We start from the raw sequence: 10,938 nt of genomic DNA on the forward strand, positions 1-10,938 counted from the left end.
AACTTGTTCTTGTATCTGGAGACGTGGCCCCCACCAGCTCCAGGTCACGATAAGCAGCAAGATCCCCAAAGACCTGACAGCGGAGAGGGACGAAGTGCCCTCCGACCTGGGCTGCTTTCTGTTCCTGCGCACAGCTGCTTCCTGCCGGGTCAGCTCCAGTTAAGACTGGACCCCTGATGGTAAATGCTATTTTTAAAGGTTTCGTGAAAAAGTGATTAAATTTCCATAGGCACAGAGAGGCTGAGCCTTTACTTCTTTTTCTTTTTAAAAATTTTGCCTTCAACAGTCTCTGCCAGTTAAATGTTATGGGCCCTTCGGTTTTCAGTACCAGAGTTAATACCCTGAGAACGTCCTTAAAAAACATCTTTGTTTACTTGCTAAGTAGAATACATCAAGATTTGGGTTAAAGGAAGCAGAAACTGAGCAAACTATCGGGAAATAACTTTTTTAAATGATCAGTTAGGGACTTCCCTGGCAGTCCAGTGGTTAAGACTCCGCCCTTCCAATGCAGAGGGCATGGGTTCCATCCCTGATGGGGGAATGAAGATCCCACATGCTGGGTGGCCAAATAAATAAAATAAAATAAAATAAAAATATCAGTTAACTGTAGCGGAAACAGACCTTTTGGAGGCTGAAATAGTTCCCATCATGTGCCATTTTTATTTTACCCATTGTATGTCAGAAATATTTTAGAATCTACTGGGATATTTTCAATGCATCTCTGTTTACCTTTTTACATGGAGACCGCATGTAACTAGCCTACCCTACACCATGATTTAAAGATGTCTGGAGGGGAGTTTAAAGGCATTTCCCCAGCACCCGTGCCATCTTTTCAAGAGCTACATTGCGCTGGCCCACAGCATCAGGGCTTCATCTGGCCTCCCCGCCCACCTTTGTGGATAAGCCCCCAGTGACCACTCAGCTTTCCCCAGTCACAGGTGCTGTCCCCACAGAGGTCCTGGTCTGTCCTCTCCACCACTCTGCCAGCTTCCAGCGATGTGCTGATCAGTCATATTTAACTTCTCTTCCCACTGGATTTTACAGTGCTTGGCATATACTAAGTTCTCAATAAGTATTTATTGAAGGAATGAAAAAATAAATGAATTAACTTAAAACATCCATGCAACCTCTACACCATCTAGTAGAGGAGTGTGGGGAACCCCATTTATTTTCAGACTTTAGATGTTTTATTTTTAAAACTGCACTCTGGCCCCAATATGGTCAATGGAAATTGCTGAGGAACATGACATTTAATTAGGAGTTCATTCAAATGCCAGGGACCTGTAGATTTCCTGAAATTGAAGCTGGGGTATAAAAATGCCAAGAAGAAGGACTAGCTATCTTAAATATTTTTTAAAAAACATCCATTTCAAGAGTATTTCAGGAAAACTATTTTACTGTTTAAATCCTCCACAGCTCAGGGACAGCCTGCTCGTGCACGGCAGACTTGAAGCGTGCAAACATATCACCATGCAAAACTGTGCCCAAAAATTAGAACCGAAGCTCATGGAATCATCCTGAGCGTGACGGTTTACAGGCCCCTGAACGCAGAGTCTGGGGACCCGGGTTCCAGGTTCGAGGGACTCTGAACCACATTTGGAAGCTGCCTGGAGCAGTGGAGAGAGCAAACCTTTGGAATTCGGCCGGCTGGATTTCCAACAACAATTTCACCACTCCAAGTCCTGTGCATTTTGGACAAGACACTGTGCCCACTGTCCTTCTGTGTAAAGTGGTGGTATGGCTGCCCTCCCCACGGGACAGACCGAGACGACGGGCACAATGCACTTCGTGCCTCGGGTGTTAATCTTGGGGGAGCACCGCTCACACTTGTCGCTTCTGTCACTGCCCCCCTGGGTGACCTCCAGCAAATATTTTTACCTCCCCAGCTGTGTCCCCCATAGAGTTTGCATCGTGCGCACAAGGGGGATGGCTGGTAAGTCACAGTTGCTTGTTCCGAGCCCCGTTAGGACCCTGGATGGTGTTTTCCTCCGTGTGCTAGTGCCAGATAACAGATCATTTCCCCAAAGTGTTAACGGCTCATAAGAGTTCATGCACCACCCCACTCAGCCTTCCAAAAGGAAAAAAAAAAAAGCAATTAAATTCCAGTAGCTGTCAGGAATTGATCCAACTGCTACAAAGCACTTTGAGTCTCTTGGCATGAAAAATTAATTAGAATATCTGTGTGTTGTCGTGGAAACCGCATTCCCCGGTTCATTCTATCCATTTTGTACAAAAGGAAATCCCTCGTGCCCCCCTATATTCACCCAAGCCCAGCCTGACTACTCTGTTCAGCTCTGATGAACTCTGGGTGCGTCTGCATCCTTTCGTAAGCTACTCCTGAAATATTGGAAGCTCTTTTTCTCATGTCTGAGTGTTTCCAAGTATCTTATAAGCCGGTGCCTGAGAACCCTGTGCTCAGAATAGAGGATGCTGCCCAGCTCTCTGGAACATCACGGACTCCAGACTGCCAACGGTGGACATAGATGGGACCGTGCACCGGTCGTGTCAGCGCAAACATTTCATATCATACACAGTCCCTGGTCCAAGCTAATGCCTTAGTAACCCTGATTGGAACAGGACAACAGAGGCCTGTCTCTTTAGCCTCATGCAACGGCCAGCACTGTGATGGGCGAAGTCATCCTCAGTCACGGCCGAATCAGCGATCCAGTGAGGCCTCGTTGGGCTGAGCGCCACTCTATTGCGCTGCACCGCGGTCTGTGTGGACTACGTCAGGTGGTCCTGCACGCACTTCTCCTCAGCAGACTGCAAGCTACCAGGAGGCGACAAATTCTCGTCAATGAGTCAATATTACCATCATTAAATGGCCAATAAGTTTATTAGTATCGATCCTAGTAAGTCTTCTTTTGGAAAAGTAACAAAAATTTGCTAGTTATTTTAAAGTATTTTCAAGGTATGCATTTATAATGTTAGAACAAGTTATCTGCAATTAAATATGACTTCACAGAAGTCTCTATATAGTGTATCTATAGGTAAGTGTAGGCAGAGTTCTGCAAAGTACTAGGTGTAGACACACACACACGCGCACACACACGCGCACACGCACACGCAGGACCCCAGGAGGAGGGGCCTCCTTCCATTTGACAGCTGAGGAGATTTAACTCTCAAAGGGTGTAATGTAACTCTTGCATTCTGTGTGAGGTGGCGCAGGAATTCCAGCCCACCCCCGAAGCCCTTGCTTGTATTCACAGTGAAACACTGTCCTTCCAAATGAGTGAATGACTCCACGCTTCAGAGAGCAAATCCAGAAGGCTTATGAGCACGAGAACCATCCTCCTTGTGCCAGGAATCCGTGCGTTAAAAATAAAATTGGTGTCCCAGTGCACCCTGTTGCTTCCTTTTCCCACACGGACTTCCGCCCCGAGCCCAAAGACGCTTTGTGCTGTGAGTTCAAGGTGAACCTGCTTACACTGCCCTTGGGGGGAGGGGTGCTGCATATGCATCTTGAGAGGAGTCTTGCCCTAGATGTCATTCGGTTCAAGATTCCTACTTCAGACAGTGAGCCTGGAGGAAGTTTCCACACAGGAATGTCATGATGCTTGCCCCTAGTAGGAGACAGAGTGCGACAAAAGAGGCTCCGGCCAAGGGGCCAGCACAGCCTGCAAACCTGGTGCTCATGCCGGTGGGGCTGGAGGACCCCAGGACTCGGGCCGTTGCTGTTATGCCGGAAAGGGGGTCCTCAGAACCTGGGTAGGTCTTGTCGTCAAATAATTCTGTTCTCAATCACATTGCTGTCAGCTAGTAAGGAATATGAGTGATGGCTTTGATGACCTGCAAGGTTACACAGGACAGAAATCCAAATCAGAAGGTATGCACTGTGTTACTGAGCGCCCCGCTGACAATACAGTGACTGCAGAACAGTTTTAATTTTTCAAGTCATCTTTACATAGTAAAGGCCTAACTGGTAAATCCTTCAAAGTAAAAACTAAATAAGCACCGCTACCTGATAGTACTTTCTGGTTAACCCCAATTTAAAGGTTCTTACGGGTGAACTGTGTCCCTCTCCCCCCAAAAAATAATGTTGGAGTCCTCACCCCCAGGACCTCAGAACGTGACCTTATTTGCAGATGGAGACTTTCTGAAGGGAGCCAAGTTAGAATGAGGTCCTTACGGTGGGTCCTGATTCAATAGGACCAGTGTTCTTATAAAAAGAGGAGATTCAGGCACACAACAGACACACGCAGAGGGAAGCCGTGTGAAGCCTAAGACAGATCTGAGTGGTGTGGCCACAACCAAGGGATCAGGGACACCAAGGATGCCAGCGAACGCCAGCCCCTGGAAGAGGCAGGCAGGACCCTCCCCTGGACCTTCAGAGGGAGCGTAGCCCTGTGACACCTTGACCTCAGACTTCTGCCCCAGGCTGGGAGAGGATACATTTCTGTTGTCTTAGCCCCTGTTTGGGGTGCTTTGTTCCAGCAGCCTTGGGAAACTAATACAGAGGTTTTGTGTCTTCTCTACATAAGCACTGCTTTTCAAACTGTCTGTTGTAATGAATCAGTTTTTTTTTTTCTGTTTTCAATCTATTATAGACTGACCTTTCCAAACTACGGTAAAAATGAATTGCTAGAAAAAGAAAATGTCTTAAATGACATGCAAAATGCAAAGCCATGTTCTTAGTGTTCAGTTAGACACACAATCATTCTGTCCCACTGCTGTACACGTTTCCACACACTGCTTTCAGTTTTCGTCCTGGCAGGGGGTCGGCACACGGGCAGTGGGCCACATGCCGCCTTAGCAGGCCAGCTCCAAGGACGCCTGGTGATGGCGAGCGGGCAATTGTCCCTGGGAAGCCGACGCTCTTTCACGCCCCTGCTAAGACCGCAGCACACAGGGTGGGTATTTCCCTGTCTTTCCAAACAATGTCTTATTGTGGAATTAAGCAATGCACCTGTGAAAAATTAGTTGGGGGTTGGTGGTTAAAATCTTTGAAAATGGGCTCTAAACTACTTCCAATAAATCTACGTGGAAATCTAACAGCCGGCCAGGCGGGCCTCTCTCTCCTGCTGATCTGGGATTCAAATGGGCGCCAGGAAAACACTTTTGAAAAACCGCTAACATCAAACTTGTAGGGCCTCTCTCTTTGAAACCCTCAGGCCTTCTTCCAGGAGGTGGGGACACCCTTGATGTGTTTACAAGAGTGCTGGACACGGATTAGTTACTACTTCCCTCAGGCCCCCAGCTTCTGCTCTCAGCCTCCTGGGAAGCAGGCCGGCAGCTCTTGCGGGGGAAGGATGGGCCCCCCCGACCGGGGACAGTTGCGGGCGCCAGGAGTGTGTCCCAGCAGCCACCTCCCCTCTGCCACCCCACCTCCACCCAGCGGTTTGTTCTGCAGCAGAAGGTCCAGGCGGCAGAGAGAAGGGAGGGCCGGCTGGGCTGGGGCTCCCCCAGACCTCAGAGGCCCCGGCCCATCTCCTGCTGTGTCTCCCCCCTACCCCGGGGGTCCTGTGGCCTCGAGGTCTGAGGCTACAAGGGGAGAGGACTCGGTTGGTGGGAGGGGATGCAGGATGGCTCCTCCGCTCACCATCCTGGATAAACAGATAAAGGCCACCCTTTCCTGCCGCCCCGAAGGTGACAGTGCCACCCAGCCTGGCCTGTTCGTCCTGGAAACCCCCGTAATCCTGTTCGTGCCTCTGCACGCTTCCAGCAAGGCCCTGTCAGGTGCTTTCGAAGCCATCAGATAAACTCCTTGTTTATCTGAACTTTCAATACAGAAAAGAGAATTAATCTCGGGGGCCTCGCCCTCATCCCCACCCCCCCTCCTCCACCCCCAGGGAGCACCTCCCAGGCCTCATGGCCCTTCTGCAGTCACCACTTCTCCCAGCGGGACCACCACCCCAGGGCCCAGCTACCCTTCCCCCAGCTCTGCTCAAGGCCTGCCCCCTCGGTGAAGCCGCTTCTGGGGGCTTCCCACCCGCTCTGTGCCCACACTTCTGTTCAGAGCTTCAGTGCTGCGCTGGTGCGCCGGCCCAAAGCTATCTGGTTCCGGGTCCGTCCCCCCACCAAGGTCTCCTCTGCAAACCCAGCTCCCAGCACACAGGTGCTGCGTGGACAACACTTTTTTTTTTGTTTTTCTTTTGTGCGGTACGCGGGCCTCTCACTGTTGTGGCCTCTCCCGCTGCGAAGCACAGGCTCCGGACGCGCAGGCTCAGCGGCCACGGCTCATGGGCCCAGCCGCTTCGCAGCATGTGGGATCCTCCCGGACCGGGGCACGAACCCACGTCCCCTGTATCGGCAGGCGGACTCCCAACCACTGCGCCACCAGGGAAGCCCGGACAACAATTTTTAAACCGTGTTTGTAGCTGCATATTTACATCACACCCTGTCTTTGTCGGCTCGGGCTGTGGTGAAATACGACTGTTTCTCTTCGTCCTTTCTCACGGTCCTGGCGGCCAGGACCAGGGTCCTGGAGGTCTGGAGGTCTGGACGGCACCCTCTCCCTGTGTCCTCATTTGGCAGGCAGCCAGCACACTCCAGGTGTCGTCCTCTTCCTCTAAGGACACAAATCCCATCGCGGGCCCCCCCTCATGACTTCACCACCTTCCTGAGCGCCCCCCTCCTGACACCATCCCACTGGGGTACGGACTGGGGGGACACACACAGGCCATAGCTCAGCCTTAGAGAAGAGCTGAAGGTCATACACCATATAGGACCATCTCTGCCGGAGTATATCGTTCTCTGTGCTTTTTCTTATCCCCCCCTGAAAGTATGTGGTTTTGCTTTTATCACTGGAAAGAAACAGGAAATGTGCTTATTTTCGACAGGTTTGTTTGGAGAATAAGCCCCACAGGAACGCTGCTGAGCGCCCAGTCCCTCGGCTGTCACCGCTCCCCGAATCAGCCCCCAGTCAGCAGGCCTTGCCTTACGCCCCGTCTAGGAACCCCTCCTCCGGTCCTGCTGCCGAGCAAGGCTTCCCCCTGCCCAGGACAGCAGCCAGCCTGCCCTTAGGCCCCCCAGGAATTGGAGAGCCCGTCAAAGGACTCACTGGGATCTGACCGGCCCCCCGGGGTCGCCCTGCAGGTGAAACGCAGCAGGCGGGGCTGCGGCGCTGAGGGGCTGGGGGTTCGGGCGCCTGGGTGAGCTTCCTGATCACACCTCCCGTCTCAGGGACCTCAGCCTGCATCCGGGTTCTGGCCTTGTCCTCGGGCACCGGACATGGGCAGGGCCGAGGGGAGCTGTGTGTGCCCGGGGGAGGGGCTGGATGCCCTCGGGGTGTCCTGCTGCCCTGGGGCCCCCACCCCCTCCCTCGCTGCAGAAGGCAGGAGGGTAGGGAACGTTTCCCAAGCCTGGAAAGACCCCGGCCCACGTTAGCAGAGATCAAGTGAGCCGCCCCAGGTGCACCTGTACCCGCAGGGGAAAGCAGCCTCCCATCCTCACTCTTGCACCCGGGCCTAAGGAGGACACCTCGGACGACGTTGCCTGGTGACAGGCCTCCCTGCACACTGGCGGGCTTCTGTTCTCAGCAACGGTGCAAAATGGGGGTGGGGGCTTCCCCAGACTCCCTGGAGACCGGCCCAGTGTGGCCCTGCTGACTGCCCCTCTGTGGTGTCTATTCCTATGGAAACGGAACATTTCTTTAGTCTACAGGACTGTATGGTTCCCTGTGGCTGCTTAGACAAACTGCCATGAATTCAGTGGCTTAAAACAAGATAAATCTATGCCTTACAGTTCTGCAGGTTAGAAACCCAACGCGGGTCTCATCGGGCTGAAATCAACATGTCGGCAGGGCCAGTTCTGCTTGGAGAGTCTGGGGAGAATCCGTGTCCTTGCTCTTCCAGCATCTAGAAGGGCCTGTAGCACCTCCATCCGTATCAAAGCTGGCAGGCAGCACCTTCAAAGCTCTCTCTGACCTGTTCTGTCATCAGGTCTCCTTCTCTGGCCCCGACCCTCCCGCCTCTCTCCTATAAGGACCCCTGTGACGACACAGGACATCCAGATGGCCCAGGATCAAATGCTCATCCCAAGATCTGTAATTAGTTGCAGTTGCAAAGTACCTTTTGCCACACAAGGTAACATATTCACAGTAGTGGATGACGAAAACGTGGACACCTTTGGGGCCATCATTCATCCAGCACGAGAAGCTACTGAGATGGGGCTTGTTCAAGAAGTGAAGTGAACAGCCCAGTGGGGACAGCATGTCAGCCGGGTCGGGGGGAGGCTCACCTGCCCTGAACACCCAGCACAGGGCCTGGCCCACTGCACACAAACACCATGTATGTGTTGAAAGGGTGAAAACATCTAAATAGAGGAGAAACTGATGGGCTCATGAGGATAATCGTGAATTACAGGACTGCAGGTCCAGAGGAGAACAGAACGAAGAGAAACAGCTGCTCCGTATTGATACCGACTGTACGCCAGGCACTGAATGAAGACCCTCCAGCCGTTGTTTCATCTAAATCTCCCGCCAACTCCGTAAGGCAGCTTCTACTAACTCTGTGTACGGACGAGAAGACGGAGGTTCTAAGAAGTAACGAGCCCCTGGCTGGACGTGTGTGTTCTTACCCCGGTTTGTGTCTCTAGAAAACCAACTGAAATGGAATTCAGACGCAACACAAACTTCACGCACCAGGAAGGTGGCTTCACGTAGTTTCCTGATCATCAGTTTGGACGGTGGGATGGACCTTTCTCCTGGGGCGGGGATGCAGCCCAGAGCGTGGCGGTCAGCATATTCTTTCTGGAAATTCACAGCCCCTGATGTCAACCGTGGACCCTGGGGAGACACGAAGTCTAGGCGGAGGATCCTCGTCTAAACACGTTCTGCGCTTGAGGAATTCAACAGCGCGTCTACCGTGAGTGTATGTGGGAAGCCAGAGCTCACGTCCATCGCTTGCGTACATCTGGATATGCGTACGCTGAACTTGCTTAAAATAGCATATATTAAGGTGTCTCCTGCCAGCATGGGTTTCCTTTCTCTCTCTTGGCCAAGTATGAATCTGTATCTTCTTCAGGCTCTAGACTAGCCATTACAGTGAATCTTGCTTAAAGACCAATTTAAGTAAGGGTGTTTGAATGTGGGCTGTTTGCCCCTGTTCACACCTGTTAGTCTGTAGGAAAAGTTCTGTTTCATGACCTAAACAAGGTATTTTTATACTCAGAATAACAGTGCTAAAATGAGACAGACCAGTGAGAAGTCGGGGACATCTGGGAACAGAACGGGAATCCTGTATGTTCACATCACAAAAGACACCACACTGTGTGATGTCTGCAATGGGCTGGAAGGAAACAAGAAGGAACCTCCGGGACCTGACCTCAGCCCCGGGGATGTTCGGGGTGTCCTGTGCCCTGCGGGGTGTCTGGCAGCATCCCTGGCTGCTATGCTCTGGGTGCCTGTGGCACTCACGCCCGCACAGGTGGTGACCAGAAACTGCCCCATGGCCCCCGGGGCCAGTTCACCCCGATTGAGAACCACTGAACTGAAGACAGAACAGGAATCCCATACGCTAGCACCAAAAAAGAAAAGCGGCAATTATTTTTGATGAGCAGAAGAAGATAAAGGTAACTCCCCCATTACTTACGGACTGGAGCAGCACACGCGCTGTTCCCTTCCTCGCCTGGCGCAGGTGTCCGGCCCTGACAGCTCTCCTGTGGACGCCGGGGAAGAAGGCTTCCTGGCTGCTTCTCAGAGTCTTGCAGTGTCCCTTCCCGGGGCTCCGCTGGCTCTGGGCAGGCCCCCACCGCCTAGGCCTCGGTTTTGCTGCCCCCAGCCTGCTGCCTGCGCTCCACACACACCCTGGCTTTGCCGTCAGGCGGCAAACAGCATCCCCCACACTCAGGAAGGTCATCCCCTAGAAGGCAGCCCTACATCCTTGGCTGTACACGCCAGACAAGGTGGTCTACGTGACCCCGACTTACCAAGGCCCTCTGCATGCAGGTGGACGCAACCGGGTTCGGAATTTCCAGGAGGCAAGCCGCGGTAACGGGTGCTCGATTATCGCAGCAAGTGGCAGGAAACACTGAGGGAAGAGCTCCTGGATCCCCGATTTCCGTGGGCGGCTTTTCTGAGGTCTGTGCTCCCAGCCCTTGGTCTCCCTGCTCCGTGCCCTGGCTGGGCTCCAGGCAGACGGTCACACAGTCCTGGCCACGCCCCAGTCTCCCAGTAGAGGCTCCAGCCCTTGTCTCCCTCCTTCCTCCTCGGTGAGTCCAGCCCTGTCATCCAAGATCTGGTAACTTCGGGGAAGGACGCGGGCCTACTCCAGCCCCTCTGCTGGCATCTCCTGCAGCCTCAGTGCACCCACCAACCGGCCTCCCCGCTGCCCGGCCCAGCCCGCTGGCCCTTCTCCAAGCCGGTGTCCATCTGCGGAGGGACGTGAGCACAGCGGTCCCGGCCCCGTGTCTGCGAAGCTGCAATGAGCTGCCCTGGGCCCCGCACTGCAGGGGGGCCCGGGGGGACAGGCGAAGCTCCAGGGTCACAGCCTTCCATTTACACGTGACAACATGGAAGTTTCTGCCCTGACTCGGCCCCTGTCTACCTCGGAACCAGGACTCGGCCTGTTCTTACCAGAACCAGGCAGAAGTGTCGCCAGATACGGGCCCGGAAGGCGAAAGAGGCACCAGGAATCCACCTGGAAGGACCAGGATGGCATTTCCCCCATTAAGATGCTGCAGAAATGTGCCTTCAACTCCCAGAAGCTGTCAGGCAGCAAAGAACTCACTAACCCGCTTTGCAGGGGTTAATTCTTTCAGACTCTGAGGGCGGCGCTGCCAGCCCAACAAACGCACGGCACCGCTGGGGCCTTGGGCGGGGGCCGCAGGGGTGTGTGCACCCGCCCGCAGGGTGGCGGAGGGGATGAAGGGAGAAGAGGTTTCCCAGGGAGCAGGAAACGCCCTGGGCCCGGATAGAACTGACACACGGGTAAGGAAACTTCCAGAAGAGTACCACGCAATCATCTACTCAGTTTTCCTTCCATATTCACTCAGTTTTTG

At 53.3% G+C, this 10,938-nt stretch overlaps 1 long non-coding RNA gene across 1 annotated transcript; it reads right to left on the bottom strand.

The window, feature by feature from the left end:
* Positions 1 to 2,831: 2,831 nt before the first annotated feature.
* LOC138842487 (uncharacterized) lies at positions 2,832 to 10,184 on the bottom strand. The gene is made up of 3 exons (XR_011377124.1): positions 9,531 to 10,184; positions 8,582 to 8,725; positions 2,832 to 3,789 (listed from the first exon to the last, which is right to left on the bottom strand). It is a non-coding gene; the product is annotated as an uncharacterized lncRNA (long non-coding RNA).
* Between the last annotated feature and the right edge of the window lie 754 nt (positions 10,185 to 10,938).

This window comes from Globicephala melas, chromosome 21, assembly GCF_963455315.2.
Source record: "Globicephala melas chromosome 21, mGloMel1.2, whole genome shotgun sequence".
In the NCBI taxonomy this organism is placed as follows: Eukaryota; Metazoa; Chordata; class Mammalia; order Artiodactyla; family Delphinidae; genus Globicephala; species Globicephala melas.